A 25,250-nucleotide genomic window follows, 5' to 3' on the forward strand; every position below is an offset into this window, starting at 1 on the left:
CTTGAGTTTCCTTTTATATTCCTCAAACAAAACAAAAAATAAAATCATAATAAAGAAATCATAAAAATGAAATTGTGGCTTTTCCTGTCTTCCCTTTGTTTCTCATAATTTATGGTAGTTATGTGTTTTCTATAATGTCACCACAAACACTGAATTAGCAAATATCAAACCATTGCTCCTAGGGGAAATACAGGGTTAGGCTTCTACGAGCCTCGGGTCCTAATATTTTTGTCAACTGATCAATATATAACCTTGTTTTCAATGTATTTCTGTTTAAAGACATCTTATTTAGTATATATTGTTGATTCATTAACACCGAATTCATGACCAAGAGAACTATAATCATGCCTGAAGGAAGCTTCTCTAACACATGTATTTCCTCCTTAAGGTACCTCACAACCTTCTTGCACTGAGGAACACTAGATAGCACCTCAGAACTATGCTCAGGGGCCATTTTAAACAGTGAAAACATCAGCAAAAAACACAAAAATGTGGAAAAACATGGCACTTAGACCACAACAAGAGCACTTGGTTACAGTATGAGAGCTGAAATAAGACAACAGAGCGTTGATCTCTGAGCTCAGCTGGGAATGCGTGTGTTGGGCAACTCGAACTTTTCACCACCCTGGCCATGTCTACAAGTGGTCCCCAAAGCCCACAAGTATTATCCTGGAGTTATAAATTCTAATAAGTAAGTGAATTTGCAAATATGCAACACATGAATAATGAGGATTGATTGTATACTGTTACAAAATCCAAGGCTTTAAATTCTTAGTAATGTCTATATATTCATTCTAAGTGTTAACTTGGTTTTATCTGTTTTATCACTTGCATTCCTTAGGGTATTATTTGCTTTGTTTGCCTTTACTTGGCATTTAAAAATAATATATAAATATGAATTTATAGAATATATAACATTACATATATCTATTATATGTTATATAATTTTATATAATATCATGCAATATCATATGTTATATAATTATATAAATTTAAACTGAATAATAAAATTTAGCTTAGGAATTTGTTTCAGTTCATTCATAAAAACAGTATGCATCTTAAACAATTAACTTTTTATGGAAAAATGAAAATAGTAAACTAATTCCATGCCAGTTGAATAATTTCATGCTGCATGTATGTCTTTTAAAAGCCTGTTCTTTCCTCTCTTTGAAACTTGTTTTTTAAAGACTCAAGTTTATCTTATGAAATATATATGTCAGCATATGAATTCTCAATAAATGTTAATTTAAAGGTGATTTCTACTGTGCTGGTAACTAAAGGAAATCTATGAAATGGAGTAAATGTTGTAGTTTTAATAGCAAACATGATTTAAAGTATGGCATTCTGAGGTATAGCATTATCTTATTAAGTTTATTTCTTTCTCTGCTTCTAGTTTGATATTATCTATGATTTGAGTCATATCCTATTGTTTGCAATGAAAATTTTTCAGAGTATAAGAAACTACTTCTTTTTTTTTTTTAATTTTTAAAAATTTTTTATTTATTATTTTTTTATTTTTTTATTTTTGGCTGTGTTGGGTCTTCGTTTCTGTGTGAGGGCTTTCTCCAGTTGCAGCGAGTTGGGGCCACTCTTCATCACGGTGCGCGGGCCTCTCACTATCGCGGCCTCTCTTGTTGCGGAGCAGAGGCTCCAGACGCTCAGGCTCAGTAGTTGTGGCTCACGGGCCCAGCTGCTCCGGGGCATGTGGGATCTTCCCAGACCAGGGCTCGAACTCGTGTCCCCTGCATTGGCAGGCAGATTCTCAACCACTGCGCCACAAGGGAAGCCCAAGAAACTACTTCTTGATCATTATCAAGAGATGTAAAATTGCTTGGCCCTTATTTTACTTATTTTAAAGTGTCCACCATTATTTACCACAGCTTTCCTCTGCTTGTGCATTTAACACACAATTATTTCAATCATGTTTACATGTACAAATGATATGGCATGTGTTTTGATACTTGATATAAAGTTCAGCTGCAACAACTGCTGTTGCACAAAAAGATGACAACACAGATGCACAAGTTGTGGTCAAGTCATGTATAAACGTAGGCTTAAAATAAGTCTCCATTCACTACCATTATCATCTCAAAAATAGCATGACATGACAGTGAAAAGAGCCTTAGAATGGTAGTTCTGGAACCCATGATCTTAGTGAGGGAACTCCCACTTTCTTGTCCCTTAACTAGGCATTAGTTTCCTCATCTGTAATATGAGGTCAGATTAGAGATCTTAAGGTCCTTTTCAGGTGTAATACTTTATGACTGTAAATGTTATTAATTAGAAGTCATGTAATAGCAAAGCAAGTCATAAGTACAGATGGTCCTTTAATTAGATCATTAATTCCAATCGAAAATTATAAAGATCTTCTTCGTTTTAGTTACTCCTCCATTCAATGAGTCCTTATTTTGCATTTATTGAGCCATGCTCTGTACCGACCCTGGGGATGACATAAGTGAAAAAACAGACCCAGTCCTCACTTCATGGAGCTTTAAGTTGCAGAGCAAAGTATTTCAAGCCAGAGCCAGCCTTGGGCCGAGGCAATGTGTTTGGTGTTAGAAAGGGGGTCAGTAAGCACACCAAGGCCTTTTCTGCACCTCTCAATTCCCTCCCACTATGCCATGGCATTGGCCTCTCCCTTTGCTAACTCTGAAAATAGCCAATCGTAGAGTCATTCTTTTCAAATTAGACCACAAAGGTTGTACAGTGTCTGTATATAATCATGCCTACGTTGGATATATGCTTCCTGGCAGAGAAGAGAATTTCCTGTTTCCTTTATTAGGCTTATTTCTTTGCCTCTTAACCCACCTCCGTAACTACCAGCACTCCAAAATCTTCCATTTACAAAGCAGAGTGTTTGGAATGAAAGGGTTTTTTAAAAGAAAACCATATTCTGTACAAATGGCATGTATAGCTTTCCTAGGTCTAAAATTTATATAATGAGCGTAGGGTTTATTAATTCAATAAAGTACAGATTATGCAGAATGCACAGAATAAAGATATAGCTGTGTAGCATTGAAAATATAAGAGCACAGGAGGTAAACATATTAAAACTTTTTGCTTTTACATTTGCTGTTTTCCCTATTTTTTCCCTCTTGTTTTATCTTTGCTTCTGCATCGTGAGGCAGTAGGGGTACTGAGGAAGAAGAAGAAGTTGTTCTTTAGCAACTAAAAGCATATGGATTGGGGGATTTTACTTTTCTCTTTTCTAAGGCAAGCCCCAGAAGAGGAGCCTGGCCTGACTTGGAGAATCTAGGCTAAGTTTAAGTGGCCCTTCCTCCCTGCTCCACGACTAGCTAACATCTGCTGCTTATTATGTGGCCCATCTTCTCTAATTTTCCTGCTAACTCCCACCCAAAACACAGAAGACAGAAATATAGTACAGAGGAATGTAGCGGAGCCCAGAGAGATGAAGGTGGTGGGATAAAGATGACAAAGAACAAAGAAAAGAGACTCGAGGGAAAAAGAGGGAGAGAAATTGAATCATGGTGGGGTCTGTACCAGAGTCTTGTTTAAAGAAGATATTAAGTCCATATGGAAAGCTAATTTTATAGGATTTCTTTTCCGGAATGGAAATTGAGAGAACAAAGTTAGAGGACATGACTGGAATCAGAGCATTAGGGCATCAAAGATAAATGCTTTCTTCATCATTTTGGCAGTGGCCAGTTGTGTTAATAGTTGCTTCAGATTATATTATTACATTGCCATAAATGAAGTTAAATAAACTTTTAGGACATAGACCTTCCAAACAGCTTTACTTTATAAACAGTGTGAATTTTTAGCCAATATACCCAATTTCCAATGTTTAAAGGAGTTTTGCTGTGGAACTACTGGCTTTCATAACAATTTAATTCGCTGTGATTTCCTGAATTTTTCATATTTTAAAACACCAGTACTATATCAAATAGAATAATAACATTGTCAGGTAGAAGCTGAATCTACTAGATATATATGACAGTAATTAATATGAAATATCTAGAACAAACAGCATTTACAGTTTATTAAAGGAACTTTAATATTAAACAGCTATTTCAAACTTTTCCAGTGCTGTAAAACTTCAGAAAACGACGTTACATGTTATGAGGACTAGCCCCTTCATTTTACAGATGAGTAAACAGGTCTAGGATAAACTAAATGACCTGTCCATGCCTGGCCAAGGCTGCTCAGGTCTCCCAATTTCCGTGCCATCTAGTTTACACTGATCTCTACAGTACCCTTAATTTGTAGCTAGACTATAGAAAAATGCTACAGAAATATAGTCTGCCCATATTAAAACTTTCCTAGTACAATGGCCCTGGGATTTTAGAAAGCAATAAAGTTTCTTCATGCCCTTCAAAATAACCGGGCATTACCAAATGAGCTATTCACATACCTTGCTATATGTGAAAATGATTCAGACAATTTCTCCAATATATACTAATCTGTCACTATAATTTTCTCAACCTGTCTTTCTGTTTATGCTTGTGTGTGTTGTCTGGCTTGTAGTATAAATTCTTAGAATAATAATTTTTTAAAGACATCTTATGCCTCACCCTGCCCAGAACTGCATTCTAGAAGACAAGTGAAAAAATATTTTTACATCTCTTTTCTGAAAAAAAAAATTTCTGATTATAAATGAAATACTTGCTCATTATAAAAAAGATTAGAGAGACTTCCTTGGTGGCGCAGTGGTTAAGACTCCGTGCTCCCAATGCAGGGGGCCAGGGTTCGATCCTGGTTAGGGAACTAGATCCCACTTGCATGCCGCAACTAAGAGTTCGCATGCCACGGCTAAGGAGCCCTCGAGCCACAACTAAGGAGCCCACCTGCTGCAACTAAGACCTGGTGCAATCAAATAAATAAATAAATATTTTTTAAAAAAAGGTTAGAAAATACAGAAACTCTCAGGAAGCAAGACAAATCTTAAACAAACAACCTAACCTTACACCTAAAGGAGCTAGAAAAAGAACAAACAAAACCCACAGTTAATAGAAGGAAAGAAACCATCAAGATCAGAGCAGAAATAAGTGAAACACAGACTTAAAAAAATAGAAAAGATCAATGAAACTAAGAGTTAGTTCTTTGAAAAGATAAACAAAATTGATAAACTTTTAGCCAGACTCATCGAGAAAAAAAGAGGGCCCAAATCAATAAAATCAATAATGAAAAAGGAGAACTTACAACCAACATCACAGATATACGAAGGATCATAAGAGTTTGCTATGAACAACTATACACCACTAAAATGGACAACCTAATAAACAGGCAAATTCCTAGAATTGTACAATCTCCCAAGACTGAACCAGGAAGAAACAGAAAATATGAACAGACCAATTACAAGTAATGAAATTAAATCAGTAATTTAAAACCCCCCAACAAACAATAGTCCAGGACCCGATGGCTTCACAGGTGAATTCTACCAAACATTTAGAGAAGAGTTAACACCTATCTTTCTCAAACTATCCCAGAAATTACACAGAGGAAGGAATGCTTCCGAACACACTCTATGATGCCAGCATCACCCTGATACAAAAATCACACAGAGATATCACACAAAAAAAGAAAATTACAGGCCAATATCAATGATGAACATAGATGCAAAAATTCTCAACAAAGTATTAGCAAACCAAATTCAACAATACATTAAAACGATCATACACCATGATCAAGTGGGACTTATCCCAGGGATGCAAGGATGGTTCAATATCTACAAATCAATCAATGTGATATGCCATATTAACAAACTGAAGAATAAAATCATACAGCCATCTCAATAGATGCAGAAAAAGCTTATGACAAAATTCAACATCCATTTATGATAAAAAAAAAAAAACTCTCCACAAAGTGGGTATAGAGAGAAAATACCTCAACATAATAAGGGCCAAATATGATAATCCTACAGCTAACATCATATCCAGTGGTAAAAAGTGGAAATCATTTCCTCAAAATGGAATCTTAAAAAAAAATGAAACAAATGAATGAATACAACAAAACAGAAACAGACTCACAGAGAACAAACTACTGGTTATCAGTGGGGAGAGGGAAGGGGGGAGGGGCAAGATAGGGGTAGGGGACTAAGAGGTACAAACTACTATGTATAAAATAAATAAGTTATAAGGATATATTGTACAGCACAGGGAATATAGCCAATATTTCATAATAACTTTAAATGAAGTATAATCTATAAAAATTTTGAATCACTATGTTGTATATCTGAAACTAACATAGTATTGTAAGTCAACTATACCTCAATAAAAAAAAATACAGAAATGCATATGACAACTATATTCCTACCACTTTTTTTAAAAATCTTTTCCTACCATTTTTTATTGTAGTAAAATATTCATAACATAAAATTCACCATTTTAACTATTTTTAAGTGTACAGTTCAGTGACATTAAATTCATTCACATTACTATGCAACAACTACCACCATCTATCTCCAGAAATTTTTCATCATCTCATACTGACTCTGTACTTAATAAAGAGTAAATCCCCATTCTCTGCTGCCCCACCCCTGGTAAAAACTGTTCTACTTTCTGTCTCTATGGATATGACTATTCTAGGTACCTCGTATAAGTGGAATCATACAATATTTGTTCTTGTATATCTGGTTTATCTCACTTAGTATAATATCTTTAAGGTCTGTTCATGTTATAGCATGTATCAGAATATCATTCCTTCTTAAGGCTGAATACTATTCCACTGTATTTACACACCCCATTTTGTTTATCTACCCATCTGTTGATGGACATTTGGGTTGTTTTCACCTTTTGGCTGTAATGAATGATGCTGCTATGAAAATGAGTGTACAAGTATCTGTTCAAGTCCCTGCTTTCAGTTCTTTTATGTGTATACCCAGAAGTGGAATTGATGGATCCTATGGTGATGCTACATTTAATTTTTTGAGGAACTGCCCATAGTGTTTTCCACATCAGCTGCACCATTTTACATTCCCATCATCCATGCACAGGGGTTCCAGTTCCTCCATATCCTTGCCAACAGTTGTTATTTTCTGTTCTTTTGAAAATGGCCATCCTACTGGATGTGAAGTCATATCTCATTGTGATTTTGATTTGTATTTTAGAATGATTAGTGATGTTGAGTGCTTATTGACCATTTGTATTCTTCTTTGGAGAAATGTCTATTTAGATCCTTTGTCCATTTTTGAATTGGCATTGTTTTCTTGTTGTTGTTGTTGAGTGTAGTATAATAATGACTTTTATTAACATTTTAGACTATTTCAAATCATCTTTCCAAATATATATGTTTGTGTGTAATTTTATAAAAATTAGACCATCTTCTACATAGTTTTTAATCTTTTTAAATTCTGAATGTAACACATATAAAATGTCCAAAATATAAAGATACAATTGAAATCAAATACTCAACCACCATCCAGTCAAAAAAAAAAATACTGCCAGCTTCCAGAAATTCCCCTCCTACTCTGTCATTCACCCTGTAGTAGCCACTGTACTGACTTTTATGATAATGCTTTTCTTGTTGTTCTTAATAGTTTTACCACCTAAGCATGAATCCCCATATACCATACTTCTGTGTTGCCTATTTTTATTATTTTTATTATTTTTAAAATTTATTTTATTTATTTTTGGCTGCAGTGGGTCTTTGTTGCTGCATGTGGGCTTTCTCTAGTTGTGGAGAGTGGGGCTGCTCTTCATTGTGGTGTGCGTGCTTCTCACTGTGGTGGCTTCTCGTGTTGTGGAGCACGGGCTCTAGGCACACGGGCTTCAGTAGTTGTGGCATGCGGGCTCAGGAGTTGTGGCTCACAAGCTCTAGAGTGCAGGGTCAGTAGTTGTGGTGCACGGGCTTAGTTGCTCCACGGCATGTGGGATCTTCCCAGACCAGGGATCAAACCCACGTCCCCTGCGTTGGCAGAAGGATTCTTAACTACTGCGCCACCAGGGAAGTCCCAGTTTTGCCTATTTTTAAATTTGATGGAAACAGAATTCTACAAAATGTATTATTTTGTGTTTGGTTTCTTTCACTCTATGTTATATTTATGAGAATCATTCATATTTTTGCATGTATATTTCCACTGTTTGGTTTTACCAATATTATATTTATCCATTATATTGCCAATGGATATTGAGGTTTCCAATTTTCATAAATTACTAATAATGCAACTTGAACGTTCTTGTACGTGTCTCTTGGTGTACTTGTGCATGCACCTCTGTGGGCATTTATCAAGGAATAGAACTGTTTTGTCACGGGGTTTGTGAGATTAAGCAATTTTTCATATAATTATTAGTCATTTGGGTTTAAGTGACTTTATTTTCATGATCTCCATTCTTCCAATATAATGTTTTTCTTTTAATTTCTAAAACCTTATTTGTTCTTTTTTAATAAATTTGTATTATTAGCGTTTTGTGTATCAAGTATTTGCATATTTTTTTTCAACTTTGACATTTGAATTTCAATTGTGGTATTTACATATATGGAAGTCTTTAGATGTTTTATTTTTATATTAATCTTTTCCTTATGATTCCTTCACAATACTACAATCATATAAATGCCATGTGCATTTTCTATTATTTTTATGGTTTTATTTTTTATGTTTGAATTTTAATACTCTAGAATTTGTTTTAAAGTGTGACATAGGAGCCTAACTATATTTTTCCCCCAAATGTTTAAAAAGTTCTTCCAATACAATGTTTTAATGAATTCCACCTTTTCCCTGCACTGACTTGAACTTATCCATAAGCAAAACGTTTTCTGGTTACATTGATATGGCTCTCTATCCTGGTGCTACTGTCCTACTGTTTAAATATCATAGATCTAGAATGCATCTTAAATCTGAAAGGGAAAATGCACACTTAGAAGTCTTCCTTTTATAAAATTTAAATAACATATTATTCCAACTGTACTTTACAATCCTATAAGTTCCAAAAATTCTAGTGATTAATTTGGGAATAATTGGCCTATTTTAAAATATTTTTATCAGCCTGGGACATTTGTTCACAACTTCTTTTACATTTCCCTATACACTTTTGTAGTTTTCTATATACGGATCTTTCACATATCTTGTTAAGTTTATTTCCAGATTTCTCATCTTTCCCATTGGTATTATGAATCAGATCTTTTCTTCAATATGTTTTCAAACTTCTTCTTCTTATTAATTTTGAAAGCTATATGTTTATAAATTGATTTTATAGATGGACACCTTACTGCATTATAAAATTATTTTGCATTTTTCATGTAGGCATTTATATCAGCTGCAAATAATGACCATTTGTCCCTCTTTCCCATATGTACACAACATTTTCCTGTCTAAATCCCTTGGTATATATTTTCTGAATTATATTCAATGATCATGCTCATACCAGTCACTCTTCCCTACCTTATTTCTGATTTTAGTGGGAATTCCTCTAGAGTTCCATAATTAAAATGAGATGCTAGCTATTTGTTTGAAATTAGTGCTTAAAGGATAATAAATTCTCAATAGTTAGTACTAAGCCTGTAACTGCTGTCGTCCGATTCTAGCCAACATGGCAGGAGGCAGAGTGGAGTAGTGAAAAGAGGATGGACTCTGAAGTCACCATGAATCTGAACCCTTGCTTCTCTCCTTAGAGTGCAGCCTCTCTGGCACATACCTATTTCATAGGATTATAAGAAGAATTAAATGAGATAACATATTCCAGGCCCCTAGTATATTTTTCTGACATATATTGTTTTTACGCACAATCTAAACACTATAGTTTAGATTGTTCAGATATTTCCAAAAATTTCTTTGTAAGTATAACTAACATTCTATTTGCCTCTATTAATTACATTCATCTGTTTTTCTCAAAATGCTCAAAATAAGGGGCATCTCTGTAAAAAAAAAAAAAATAGAAGTGAAAAACCACTTTGATGGGATACCAATCAAAGCTAAGCATCTGTTTTCTTCGGTGGAATAGAGTGTAGTCTCTAAGTTTGATAAGAATATCAGAACATATTCAAAGTGTCTTTGTAAGATGTTCTAGGAAATTTTGTTCCTTTGTGCTTTCTTTTTAAACTAGTCAATACAGTCTATTCTAATTCTGTGGTATATTCTTTTCATCATCTCTATGGCTGGCAAATATTCATTCCCTGAGGATGGAATGGGTTTTGAGGAAAGTCAAAGATTCATTTTAGCTCTCTGTAGACCTAAGTTTGGTGAGTAAGGTAAGAAAACAAGCCAACTGAGAGTGATTTTTTAAAAAACTAACATTGACTATATGGATGATTAAGTATATTATAATATTGATTATTATAATATACAATTATAATATTTATAGAAACAATATAATATTATTGGAATAAATTAATAGCCTTTAAAGTATTTTAGGTCAACAGTCTCTTGGATATCTAAATTCTGATACTTTTGGTTATCAAGAAATATATATAACCTTTTAATAAAAATTTTCAAACCTATACAAAAGTAAAGAAAATGGTATAATGAACCCCCAAGTACCCATAACCTAGCTTCAGCAATCAATTTATGGTCAATCTAGATTCATCCCCCACTCATTTCCCACACCACCAAACTCCTGATTATTGTGAAGCAAATCCCTAATATCAAAGTATTTTTGTTCATAAATATTTCAGTATGTATCTCTAAAAGACAAAAACTCCCTTAAAATGTAACCATGATGCCATTATCATATTCCCTCAGCTAACAAAAATTCCTTAATGTCATTAGCTATCCAGTCAGTTCATACTTCCCTAATTGTCCTATATAATTGTTTAAATTACTGTGCAGTTATGAAACAACTTGATACATAGTTATGTTCAATTGATTTATTTTGTTTTCAGTTTTCAGCAACTGATTTTAAATTTAATTTTCTAATTAAGGTACTATACTGTTCTAAGTCATATCTACAAAATGAAGTATATTCAAAGAATTATTACTTCTATCCCTAGCCCCTCCCCCATTTCCACCTCCTTCTTATAGTATAATTCTATTTTAAAGTTTATCCTTCCTTTATATTTATATAAAGTATATATAGTATAGCTTCTTGAATTTAGGAAGGTTTGTGCTTTTGTTATAATGGTTATCTTTATATAATATCATTTCTCCTTTTTTATAATTATTTTTGACTACTGTCTTTTGGTTTCACACTACAAGTGACTTCAAGTTAGCCAATATTATTTCTTCACCCTACCCTTCCTTGCAACATCAGTTTGACACAGTGTCTGTCCTTCTACAAATATTACCCACTCCTATGGTCTTTTATGTCTGCCAACCTGTACTACCTTAAGTTCTCTAGATGCGTTTCACGCTGTCTCCATGCCATCAGCAAGAGACTATGCTACTCCTTTCTGAGTTTCTCTAATTCACTTAAAATTAGAGTGACAGAATAGAATTGTGATCAAATTCCTACAAAGCCTCTCACAAGCTTTGTGACCTTGTTCAAGTTTCTCAAGTATCTTCAGTTTTCTTTTACTTTTTAAATTTTGGATTGTAATATTTATTTCACAGGGTTATTGTGAGGACTAAATAACATACATAAAGCACCTAACATAGTACATAGCAATCTCTCATAAATAAATAAATATTAAGCATTACTTTCAATAAGATATAAGAGAAGAATTATTAATTTGTACTTTTTGTATATTTTCATTTGGTAAATATTTATTGAATAAATTCATTTGATGAATTATTTATTTAGTAAATATTTATTGAATGACTATTTGCTAAGCACTTGCATGTGTGTTTTCTTTCACTTACTCAACAAGTATTTGTGAGTTCCACATGGGCTAGACCTTGGACACATAGTGATGGGAAAGGTGGACATGGTCCCTACCTTTATGGAATTTCCAGTCTTTCTTCTTACCATAAGTCATAAATTACACTCTTTTTGAATATATTATTTTTGTCCCAATAACTCCCCTCTTAGAATCCCGTATGTTCTGGTGCTTTACTTGCCTGGAAATAATTTTCTCATTTGACTACATTACTGAATGTTCACTTCTTATTTGGCTCAAACCTCTACTAAAATGATAACTGCTAGGGTAAGTTGTTCAGAATTTTATCTGCAACTTCCTTACAAATTATAATTTGCTTTTTCATCAAAGCTCATAAAATACAGAGCCAAAGGGTCATTAGCTGCAAGGATGATGTTTGTAGATAAGGAAAAGCTCTTTACGTTAACTGAATGTTTCCTGTTTTTCAGCACCCCCCTCTGCCCGCCAAATATAGCCGACTGACACATTTTTTCACATTGTCTTCACAACCGTTTTAGCTTATTTTTTGTTCCATGGTGCATAAAGTGAATTACTAAAGTGAATAAAATATATTTCAATATCCAAATAATAAAATATTTCAATTTAACTATTTTTAGAGTATGTCGATTAGTCAAAAAAGTATCAGACATGTTTATTTCATCTTTTCATAAAAGTATCAGAAGCTAAAATGGAAAAATAGCAGGAAAATCTCAGAAATTTTAAAGCATTAAGTTCTAAACCTCACACGATGCAGTCACACACTCTTATGTCCATATAAATATATATATATATATACACACACACGTATATATATATTTATAAAACATGACACAAAGCAGGACTCCAATGTTAAATGCCTACAAGGTCCGTAAAGGGTACGTGAATGAGTGGAACAGCCTAGGTGTCAGGACACCGCACACACCTTGAATGGGTGGGGGGCCGACTGCGCTTCTTGTGAAAGGGGCAGCCTCTTCGATCACTTCTGAAAGCCAATCTCTGCTCAATGCCAGCTGATTATTACAATGTTAGAATATGAATCCGGTGTCATCAAATCTAATAATTCTTCAAGAAAAGCTGAAAATTCAGTTTTTTATGGCAAAATCTACAAATTTTTAAACATTACCAGCTAATTTTTCTGACTTTAATAATTGTGCATACTAAAAACATCTGCAGATTTATACTTTTGACTGCTAGTTTGCAATATTTGGAGTGAAATACACTGCTGCGACATGGATTAAGGGCTATCTAACATATTTTAAGAGACATAGGTAGTATCTTACCTTCTTTTCCTGATAAAGAAATATGTAGAAATAATTACTGATCCTTAAATTGTTACAACCTATCAAGAATAACTGGAAATGTGGCATTTCCATGAAATGAGGCTACTCCTGTTTGCCAGAAAGCACATTAAAATATTTTGTAATCGTTGACTTAGTGAACTAGAAACAGCTGTGTTTGGTGAAATGTTTGTTAGAATCTATTTTTTTAACTATTTTTTTCATTTCTTTTTATTTTACTTTGCTTAGGTATCAAAGTTGGTATCAAGTGAAAGAAGTTAAAATTATACTGGGTTGTATTATATGGTTTTTCTCTCCTTTTTCCCAAACTAAAACAAGCTAAAAAACTCTCTCTCCAAACATCATAAAAACCAGATTACTTGGAAAACTGTGTTAGTTTCTGAATATTCCACCCTATTTGGAGGAAATTCCAAGATAATTTTTTATATAATTGCCTCGAGTAGTTGCTATCCATCTGTTACCATTCAATTACAGTATTTTAAGAAATTTATAAGGTGACTAATTGGTTTCTATTAGAACATAAACCAAAAGATTCTGAGGATCTAACTTTGGGTTTAAGCGTAACATATTATAATACCCATTTAGTTATAAAAACTCTATTATCGGGCTTCCCTGGTGGCGCAGTGGTTGAGAGTCTGCCTGCAAATGCAGGGGACACGGGTTCGAGCCCTGGTCTGGGAAGATCCCACATGCCGCAGAGCGACTAGGCCCGTGAGCCACAATTGCTGAGCCTGCGCGTCTGGAGCCTGTGCTCTGCAACAAGAGAGGCCGCGATAGTGACAGGCCCGCACACCGCGATGAAGAGTGGCCCCCGCTTGCCGCAACCGCACAGAAACGAGGACCCAACACAGCCATAAATAAATAAATAAAATTTAAAAAAAAAAAAAAAAACTCTATTACCTTGCCCTTTAAAGAGTTTTTTTTAGGATTCAAATATTCAGGTGTTGGAATTTATGCTTTATTGACGGATTTGAACATCTCTGATACTTAAATTTGACCTACCAATCTACTGAAGTCATTAATACAGAGTAACTATGGGCTGAGCTATGCATCCTTGGAGGTAGAGCACATTGAGTTGAGGACTTTCCCTGGGTGACAAGCTGTCAGGAGAAAATGTTTGACAGTTTTTCTATTCAAAGGCTCTTAATATTCCATGCCAACCTGTATGGGGAGTGTGTATTCCACATAAAATCAACCAATCCATAAATCTTCCACAATCAATACCAAGTTTATATCCTGTTATCTTTATACACACATGCCCACATGCACACACACACACACCCTTCAGGCTGTTGGTGTTCCTTCTAGACTGACTTTTTTAGAGTATTTCAGTGACATCCTTGATCCTTTTGGCCCAATTCACATGTGTACGTGGAGAGAGAAAACCATACATTGAGATATCCTTCTGTGATATGCCCAACCGTTCATGCCACACCCTCAGTCTACTAGATACTGATGGATTCTTGAGCCATGTGTGAACACCTGCTGTATGCCATGTACTATGCTAGGTTCTTGAGACACCAGAATGATTCTTGTCTTCAGAGAGCTTCCCATCTGGTGAACAGATATGATTTCAGCTTAACGAGATAAGCACTCTAATTGAGGAATGTGTGAGATATAGTGACCTCATTCACTAAATATTTCTGAGCATCTTAGTGTCAAGCAGTTTTCTAGGTACTCAAGCTATATCAAGTAAATAAAAGAGTCAAAGATACTCTGCCTTATCTGAAACATTTGTAGAACACATAGGAAAGCTTATACCAGGTTTTAAGGATTGACCTCCGTTTTCATGGTTAATAATTTTACTGAACAAAACTGAATGGCTTCTGCACACTAGAAATAAACAATCCAAAAAAGAAATCGCAAAAACAATTCCACTTACAATAGAATCAAAAAGAATAAAATACTTCAGAATAAACGGAACAAAAATTAAATGACTTGTCCAGATATGCTGCCAGGATGAAAAGCCCCCGAAACGGGGGATCAGCAAGAGTGGAAATCAAACATCCTCATATTCTGCTCCCAAGTTTCCATTTTATGGCATCAATGGGGAAGTGCAAGCTGCAACTTTGGGTTTTTGTTCTTCTTCAAAGAACAGTTCTTCGATTAGCAGTGAAAAGCTTCACTGTGCATCACAATCTGCCTGCTAGAAGGGGAAGTGGAGGGTGGCACTGCCGTGGCACACACACTGCTGGCACTGGGGCTTCCCAGATGCCTCTACAGTAAATGATTTGTTATTTATGAATACTGGGAAGAGCACTGTGGGCAAAAGCATCTTCAAAACAGGAATGTGGGCACCGGAGGTCCCAAGTTTCTTTGTTGCGGGAAGTGGCGATATCCTTTGTCTGTAACTTCATAGCCCAGAGCTGGGGGCTGACGGCTGACGGCCAGCTGAGAGGGGCGGTGCTCTCAGCACAGAGAGGAGCCTGAAAGGTGGGCGCAGCAGCAGAGAGAGCACCCTGGCCCACGGGCGCTGCCCGCTGCCCTCTGGGCTCACCCACGTTTACAGTGACAGCTTCTTAAGACGGGGCAGGGCAGGGCTGTGGCCTGTGATCTGCATAGTGAGATGAACAGTTGACCATCTTTATACATTTGTGATCCTTGTGTGAGAGATGCTCTGTTCTCCAACGTCCCGGCTCCCTTTTGGATCTCTCCCTGCCTAAACCCACTCAAGGTCTGTAGAGGTGCCTTAGAGGTGGGAACGCTGCATGTGAAGGACTGAAAGCTGATTGGTCAGAGTCAGCAGGCAACACAGTTCCTTCTGGGGCCCACACCCCTCCTGCCCGCACCCCTACTCTCCTGGTTCCTGTTTTTGTGACTTCAGTCATTCATGGTTTTAGCCTGGCTCTGTTTCCTGCCCCCATTATGTTCTGGCCCTCGTGTAAATGCCCCTCAGGACTCTGGCCCCGTTAGCTTCTGTACTCTTACCTATCAGCTCACCCTTTGAAGTTCAGAAAGAGGCCTCTGGGTTTTAATCTGGCTTGTCTCCCACCTCCTGGGCTCACAGCCACTCCAACCTGCCATCATCTTTTCCCACGATCTTTGGAAGTAGGGGGAAATCATTTAAACAAAGGATAAATGATTGTTAAAATTCCAAGCAATCGCAGTTTCACTGGGACAAGTGTGAGTGTTTTAAAGGAATGCTGCTCATTAGCATGTATGTGCTCAGGCATGCTTTTTATTTATTTGGCTGTACATGTTATCTTAAAATTATTGTCACTTAATTTTGAAGTCCTACATAGAGTTAAGCCACCTGCATTACTCACCCACCATGTCCACTGCATTTGCGACCTTAACTATGGGAGGTCCTGTTTGCCACTTGTAGCCTCCCCCTCGCATTCCTGTGGTCGGCCACCAAAGGAGGAACAAGACAGCTGTGGGAAACCGTCCCAGATCTCCCTGCTCATCCTGTGAGCCTTGCCAGCCACACAGAAGAGAGAAGGGGAGCTGTGGGGTGAGGCAGTCAGTTTTGTTTGGCACATTCTCTGCTCTTTCAAGTCTTGTGTTCAGGCCAGGTTACCTTGCTCTTTTCCTCCTTTTACACCTGCCTTCTCTGACGGGTCAGTTGGAATGGAGGTGAGTGAATGAACAAGAGTTCTTCCAGCTACATTACTGGTTTTAAGATAAGCTTAAGTCAACACAGTTTAAGGAACATCGCCGAGTACTTATAAGATACCAAGCTACGTGCTGGGACTCAGAGATGAATACAGTAGGATTCGTATCACCAAGGACTACACAGCCCAATGGAGGAGACATATTAGTGTAATATGATAATAGAGATAATAGTGTACAATGTGTACAGTAACAGGTGCATCTAAAAATACAGAAGCAATAGAGAGAAAGAATTAATTCTGCCTGGAGATGTCAGGCAGCCACAGTTGCTGACCACTGAGATGTTTTAAGGAAGAATAAGAATTCTCCAAGTGGACAGGAGAGAGAAATTGAAGCTAGGGCAATAAAACATGCAAAGACATGGTATGGAACTGTGTTAGTTTTCTATTGCTCTCATAGCAAATTACCGCAAACTTGGTGGCTTAAACACAAATTTTTTATGTTATAATTCTGTAGGTGAGAGGTCCAATATGAGTCTTAGTGGGCTAAAATCAAGGTGTTGACAGGACTGCATTCTTTTCTGGGGGCTTTAGAGGAGCATCTGGTTCTTTTCCTGTTCCAGCTTCTAGAGGCTGCCCTTATTTCTTGTCTTGAGATCCCCTTCCTCTGGCAGGTCAAGTCCTTCTCACACTTCCAATCTTTCCTTCTTCTTCCATTTCATATCTCTAACTCAGCTAAGAAAGATTCTCTGCTTTAAAGGACTCACGTGATTAGACTGCACCCAGCCAGATAATCCACAATAATCTCCTCATCTTAAAGCCCATATCCGCAAAGTCCCCTTTGCCATATAAAGTAACAAATCTACACACGATAGGGATTAGAACGTGGACATCTACAGGTGGGGGAATCATTCCCCCACGTGCCTACCACAGCACGTGGTCTAGAACTGAAATGGTCACAATAGGTTTAGAAAGAGAGGAGACAGGTTTGGAGAGGGTGGCAACTGCCAGATAATGAAGGCCCTTGTAAACCATGTAAAGGGACCAAGACTTAATCCTGAAGGTGATAGGATCCTCTGAAGGGTTTTAAGCAAGGCGAAAATTGTGTTTTAGATAAAGCACTCTGCTGGCAGCATGAAGGACAGATTCAAGGGGACACAACTTGAAGTAAGGAAAGTGCTTAGTTATCTACTGCCACATTCTCAATAAGAAGTGATGAAGACTTGTGTATAGCACTATATAGATTCTGTTTATTCTAAGAAACTATCTGACAATATCTAGTTCAACAGAATCTATGGATGAAATGCCCCATAATATCAAATTTCTCTCCAAAAAAATGGTCACAATACATGAACATTGATATTGTATCATTTATGTAAGCCATTTCATGTGTTCCAGGTGTTAGATGAAGATGTTTATTGTTCTCTAACCCTAATTCCCATAGTCTTGAATGGCCCTTGCCCAAATAAAGTCCTAGCTTGTCCAATAACAGTAGCCTGCAGGCCCCTCTGTTCAGGAGTCATCAGCATGTAGGTAGGTTCAGACTGTGAGTAGGAGGTAGTTCAGACGAGGGACAGTGAATAATTTTTAAAAAGAAAAAAGGTAATGACAAAATCATGGGCAACACCAACTTTTAAAGGAGGACCAGAGAAGAAAACAGAAGAGTAAGGAGAGAACCCTAAGACCCTATGTCACAGGAACCAGAGGAGGAGAGAGTTTAAGGAACAATGAACTGTAATAAGTCAATAGTAATAAATGTCATAAAATTATCAAGTATGATAAGGACAGAGAAATGTTTGAATTTAATAATTAAGAGGTCACTGGGGCTCCACTTCTAATCAAGGTGGAATAACATAAACTAGATTTACTCTCCTACCTGAAACAACTAAAAAATGGACCAAATCAGGTGAAACAATGGTTTTCAGACTTTGGACAACAGCACCGGACAGTGATCCCTAGGAATCAGCAAATAAAAGAGTTGAGAACTACAATTGCCCCGTTTTACTACTTAGAGAGTGTTTCCAAATGACAGCATAGGGAGGGGATTCCAAACAGAGCCAGGTGGTCTTGCTGATTTGAGGAGACAGAGTTTGGGGTTCAGGGAGGCCAAGTTGGCTAAAATATACAGGTGAGGCAATGGAAGAGTTTCAAAGAGAGAGAGAGAGAGCTCCAGAAATCTGCCAAGGGATACTGATCAGTGCATACGTGTGAGAACACTACTGAGGCTGGGAAAGAACTCCCAGAGAGGAGGGAATGGAACAATACTTGGAGTTCATGCAGAGCCAAGAATAGTTCATGTTAGGAGGTTAAAAAGACCTGTTGACACAGTAGAAGGGCACTGACTCAGTAGTGGGACCAAATTAGCCCAGAAAAAGGATTATTCTGGACTTCCTTAACAAAGTTTAAATGCAAGGCTTGAAAGGATCAAACTGTTTCCAAGAAACTTAACTGTGACTCACAAAGCCCCCAAGTATTTAAAGGAATACTCCTCCCCAAAAAAGAAAGAAAAATCCATTTCACAATAGTGTAAAAATCACAGTGTCTGGCATCCAATCAAAAATTAGTAGGCATGCAGAGAAGCAGGAAAATATGACCTAGAATGAGAAGAATCAATCAATGGAGTAGACACAAAAACAGAACTAGTAGACAAGGACATTAAAACAGCTATTATGTATATTTTGAATGTAGGGGGAAAGGTAGAGGAAAACATGAGCGTAATGAGAGAAGTGGAAGTTATAAAAAGACCCAAATCAAACTTCTAAAGATGAATAATACAACATTTGAGATGAAAAGTTCACTGTATGAGATTAAGAGCAGATTAGACACTAAAGATAAAGAGATTAGTGAGCTTTAAGATATAGCAAGAGAAACTATCCAAAATGAAACAAAGAAAAAAGACTGGAAGATAAAAATGAACAGAACATCAGTGATCTGTGGACATCAAGTGGCCAAACAAATGATTAATTAGAGTCACAGAAGAAGTAGAGAAGGGGACAGAAAAAAATATTTGAAGAAATAACACTTGAAATTTTTCCAAATTTGATGAAGACTATAAACCCACAGATTGAAAACTTTGAACAAATCTCAAGCCAAAGAAAACCACACCAGGACATATCCTAAACAAATTATTGAAAAACGGTGATCATGAGAAAAATATCAAAATCAGCCAGAGAAATGAGGAAGTCATTTGTCAGTTTACCAGTCTGGTGATGGAGTGGGAGCCTGGTCACTATGGATTGGTGAGTGACTGGAAGGTAAGGGAGTGGAGATAAAGGGCAGAGACAACTCTTTTGAGAAAAACTGAAATGAAAGAGAAGGAGAGAAAGAAAGGGGTAATTACATGGGAGCATAGCGTCCAAGGGGTGTTTTGTTTTGTTTGTTTGTTTTTAATGAGATAGACTTGAGCAAATTTACAGGTTGAGGATAATGTTAATGATAATAATAATAACTAACATTGATTAAGCCCTTATTTGTGTACTAGATACTATACTCAATACCTTACATATATTGATTCATTTGGTCTTCACTAGAGTCTTATGTAATGGGGGCTATTTTTGTCTCTCTTTTATAACTGAAGAAACCTGAGGTACAGATTGATTAAATATTACTCCTAATTACAGAGTTAAAAAGTAGCAGAGCTGGAATTCAAACCAAAGTCCACCTGTAACGTACTTGACTTCTATGTGTTGAGCCAGCAAAGTAGGACAAGTAGAGGTCATAAAGGAGAGAAGGTATAACTGATGCCTGGGAAGAAGTAGGAGAGTATATGTTTGAGAGCACAGGTGGATGGGTTGGACTTGACAGGAGGAAAGGAAGATTTTATTTTTGAGATTTGGGGAAAGAAGTTAAGGGTGGGTGTAGGTGTAAGATAAATGGATTCGTTGATGAGTTTAGGTGGCCTAATTTTGTTTGGTGAATGAGTTAGGTGTACAGAAAAGCTAAAACTTGATATAACAACTAAGGGGAAAAGTCAAACAAAAAGAGTGATGAATCATTGTTGAGAGTTCAATTGCATTTGAGCGACGTCAAATGGCTATGTGGTTTATTTCTAGCAGTGAAAGGGAGAGGGTGAGAGGGAGATAAGGATGGTAAGGATTTGTCTACCTCCCACAGCATGGCAGCTATTTCTCAGGATGAGACCACCAGTAGGTAATGTCAAAGAGGCAACAGGAATAGAGTAGGTAATAACAATGGTCACCTTGGTTGCCCTGCAAACACCCACACAAACACCTAATTGTTTCCTCATGCTGACCCCCTTCCAGATAAGTTCACTTGGTAAAAGCTCTTACTGAGCTATTACTTTCCTTGGAATGTCCTAAAATTTCAATTTTCTAAATTTTTTCCATATTATTACATGTCATCTATGAATCATGAACTCTTGTTTAACATTTAGCTCTAGAGTAAATGTTTCCTTCCATTCTCAATTACGAACAAGGCAATTCAGTAATACAAGTATCTATTGTGAAATCATATTTATGAACTTATAACATTATATCTAACCTTTTGTTGTATATACTCTTTGACAACTTAAGCTCGGGCTTTATGCTCTATTTCTTAGATTCTGCATTTTTAAAACATGACAAACTTGGTTTCTGTACCCGGTTGTATCATGCAGTGTGAAAATGCAACTATCTTTTCCACGTTTATGTTTATGAGCAAAGCATTTCATCTACTAGAATTGAATCTTTTTCTTTTTAAGAGATTGTTTTCAGTAGAGTAGACCAAATAAAGATAGCTTATCAATCCTCTTTCTGAACATCTATGACTTAACCTTTTCCAAGTTATATAAAAACTACAAAGGCATATCAGATGTTTTGCCCTGTCAGCTTTCTTCCAGATTCTGGGGTACCAAAGGCAATCTGGCTGGTGGAGTGATGGAAATAGCAAATAGGAAAGGAAATCTCTCCACCTTCCTGCTTTTTCTATGGTCATAAAACCTGCCAACAGGCATCCTTGGCCCACCTGCCATCAGGCTTGGAACTACTGCTGTTTCAGATGAGACCCAAGTTAGGGAAAATACAGCTGAGTCTTCAACAAGTCTGAGTTAGAATTTGGCTGTATCTGCCACTAGGATCTGATCGCAGTACTCTCCAGTTTGAAATTCTGCTCTGAATTCCTACTGCTTACAGCAATAGTTTTCAAGCATATTTTAACAGCCTTGTATTATTAAAAGTACTATGTATGCATTGGAGAAAATTAGGAAATACAGATAAGCAAAAATAAAAATATAAAAACCATACATTCTTACTACCCAAAAGACATCATTTTAAAAATCTTAGTTCTTATCCGAGATCAGTACTTTATTGATAGTCTCTATTTGATGAAGTGCATCATAATCACTTCTAATTCTTTAAATGTGGTTTCCTTTCATTCTTTCAACATATTTATAATAGCTGCTTTGGAGTCTTTGTTAAGTCCAATGTCTACACGCCCAGAGCAGTTTCCAACCTTTTTTCCTTGCATGTCTCATGATTTTTTGTTGAAAATTGGACATCTTGGAAAACATTGGAGCAACTTCGGATTCTGATTCTCTCCAGGCTTCTTCTTGTTGCTGTTTTGTCTTTGTTATTGTTGTTCAAACGTTTATTTGTTTAGTGACTTGGGTGGAATAATTCTGAAGTGTATCCTCCGTATGTGCAGCCTCTGTTGTCTCTGTGTAATCTTTCCTTGTTTTTATTAAGTTTGGCTTCTTGGGGGCAGTGCTCCATAGCTTGGTCAGTCATTGATTAGTCAGAGATTGTATTTAAGCCTCCCGAGCCAGTAAAGGTTTCATCCTTTTCCATTGAGTCTGTATGTGGCTTGGGGACCACTTTCAAGGTTCAGGGCGTTTACATATCTGCCCCACCTTGAGCTCAGCGACTGATAGCTTGGAAGTACCCTCTCTGGTCACTCCTGAGAGGTCTCAGCCTTGAGCTTTATCCACAGCCTTCTGGACCACCAGTACTGATTGTGATATTAGCAGGGCCCTCTTTGACTGTCTCTGGCCACGATTTCTCCGTTAAACTTCTGCTCATCTGCCTCCACCAGTATCACTAAGCTATGATCCTCTTCTTACTGTTCATTCTTGTGATAGCTATTGTTTTTGACAATGCTCTGGGGCATGAATAGTCTACACTGTTCCAAATAAAGTGAGCATTCTCAGGCAGGAGGTGATCCGCAGGAGCTGGGGTGCTAGGGGACTCTGATCTTCCTAGGTTGCCACGCCTGCCCAGAGTCTCCTTGGAAAGCAGGAGCTTGGGGAGTGGGGAGTGGGCACTACTGAATGGCTGCAGCTGCCCCCCGGTGAAGCTCTTTCACAAACGGAGCTGGGCAGGAGGGGAGGTGGAGTGCAGCAGTTTTCTGGGGCTGCCCCACCCACCTGAATGCATCTTCAGGAATAGGAAGTTGGGGGCAGGGGGCTCTTCATTGGCCGCCCAGAATAGTTCTTACACAACTGGGAGCTAAGGGTGATGGATGCAGCTCATGGTGCAAATGCCATAGTCTCCCACTCTTCTTACTGAGTTTCAGTAGATTTTGTTAAATAAATGCCTCTCAATTTCTTGCACACCCTTAGGTCAATTTCCAGAGCCCGTAAATGGTTGTCTTAGATAATTTTGACCAGTTTAATCAATGTTTCTTTGAGAGAGAGGATTCATCGAGCTCTTCACACTACCATTCTGGAAGTTCCACCCCCTGGAAGGGGTCTATAATTTATAATTTTACTTATTTGCTTTAACTTACAATATAAAGAAAATAATTGCAAAATACCAAATATACCTTTTTATGAATAATAAAACTACTGAGTGTAGTTTTAAGCATTCTGTAATCTCTTTTGTGTCTCTCTCCTTGAACTGTGGGCTACTGTAGGGAGGCCCTATGTCAATTCACTTGTTTCCATTGTGCAGGGCAGTTGGTGGAAGGTAATGGTCTCTTCAGCCTTAAAACAAAATACTACATGTGTTTCTAAACATGTGATTCCATAATTACCTTACCCAATGGCTTACCTCCAGTGGCTATCTTACTAGGCTAGTTTGTTGGCTAGTTACAAGGCTGGCTCCCATGTGGCCTTCGTAGTACACACATACTCATATAAGCCCACACTCACACACATAACCTTTTCCCAGTTACTTTTCTCCTTTAAGAGTGCCCATATGCAAAGAATTTTTTTTTTTTAACCAGTTAGACTTTAAACCTACAGTGCCTATGTCCTACACCCTTTTTAGGAGCCAATGACAATATTTGTGATACAAAATAAATTATGTATTGGCTCAAAAATACAGAAAGAAAACTGCAGAACCAAAATAAATGTGTTTAATTAAATATCTATAAAATCTAGGTCAACCCACCAACAGCAACTCAACACTTAAGAAGTTACACATGGGGTGTTCCCTGGTGGCACAGTGGTTAAGAATCCGCCTGCCAATGCAGGGGACACGGGTTCGAGCCCTGGTCCGGGAAGATCCCACATGCCGCGGAGCAACTAAGCCCGTGCGCCACAACTACTGAAGCCCACGCACCTAGAGCCCGTGCTCCGCAACGAGAGAAGCCACCGCAATGAGAAGCCCGCGCACTGCAAAGAAGAGTAGCCCCCGCTCGCCGCAACTAGAGAAAGCCCGCGCACAACAAAGACCCAACACAGCCAAAAAAAAATAAATTAAATTAAATTAAATTAAATTAAATTTAAAAAAAGAAGTTACACATAAATTATATAGTGAGAAGTGGAACCTCCTCAAAGGTTTTAAAAATCCTGTTCCCCATATTTCACTCATACATAAGAAAGAGGGTTGTGGGGACTGGAACCCAGGCCTGGCACCAGCTTGTAGGGCCCTCGTGAAAGATCCCGGATACTTTCACAAAGAGATGGTTGCATAGTGCATTTAACAATGTTTTCCTACCCTGATTTTGGTAGAGAAACCATGAAACCCCACTATGTAGACTCAGGCATTTGCATGTTCTCGGTTCCATTCATTCATTTGCTCACTCAGCACGTATATGCCAAACACCTACACTGCGCCTGGGGTTCTACTGGCTGAGGATACAGTGAAGAACAGGGTAACCCAGGCCCTTTCCTCATGGGGCTTTATACTAGCTGAGGAATAACATTCTTTTCATCATAATAAATAAATGTACTATTACAGCTGGTAATATGTTACGTTATGAAGTACAGAGTTGTTTGGGGGGTGCGGTGTATGTGGGTATCCGTCTTAGATACAGACTTCAGAGAAGGCCTTTTTATGGATATTTTAGCTGAGGTATGAAGAAAGAGTTGGAGTGAAGGAGGGTGGGAATGAGGAATGGCCAGTGCAGAGGCCTGAGGAAGGAAAGAGGTTCATGCATTTATGGAAACAAAAGGCGGCCAGTGTGGCTGGAGCACCATGAGCTGGAGGAGGGTGCTGTGAAAAGGGACTGGGAGGGAAGCAGGGTTGTACCAAGGGTCTTGAATTCTATTCCACTTGAAAAGTTTTGAGCACCAAGCATAACAAGACCATGTTTGATTTTTTAAAAAGATCTCCATGGAAAGTAGATGGATAGGGACCCTGAGTGGAAACACAGATGCGGAGGGGGCACTTGGAGTTTTGCTGTAGTCTGGCTGAGAGATGGTGTGACTGAGACTAGCGGGATCGAGGGAAGGGAGAGGAAAGTGGATGGACTCGAGAAATATTTTGAGCTAAGAACAACAGGGCATTGAAAAACCCAAATCTTATCTTTAGTTCTATTTTTTGATACCACGTCACCA

The 25,250-nt window shown here is 37.5% G+C and overlaps 1 protein-coding gene across 7 annotated transcripts in view; it reads left to right on the forward strand.

Moving 5' to 3' along the window:
• Nucleotides 1-25,250, forward strand: part of CCDC146 (coiled-coil domain containing 146) — a 139,445-nt gene that overhangs the window by 63,518 nt on the left and 50,677 nt on the right. The gene's annotated exons all lie outside the window — the stretch shown is intronic.

This window comes from Balaenoptera borealis, assembly GCF_965194805.1.
Source record: "Balaenoptera borealis genome assembly, chromosome: 7".
Classification (NCBI taxonomy): Eukaryota; Metazoa; Chordata; class Mammalia; order Artiodactyla; family Balaenopteridae; genus Balaenoptera; species Balaenoptera borealis.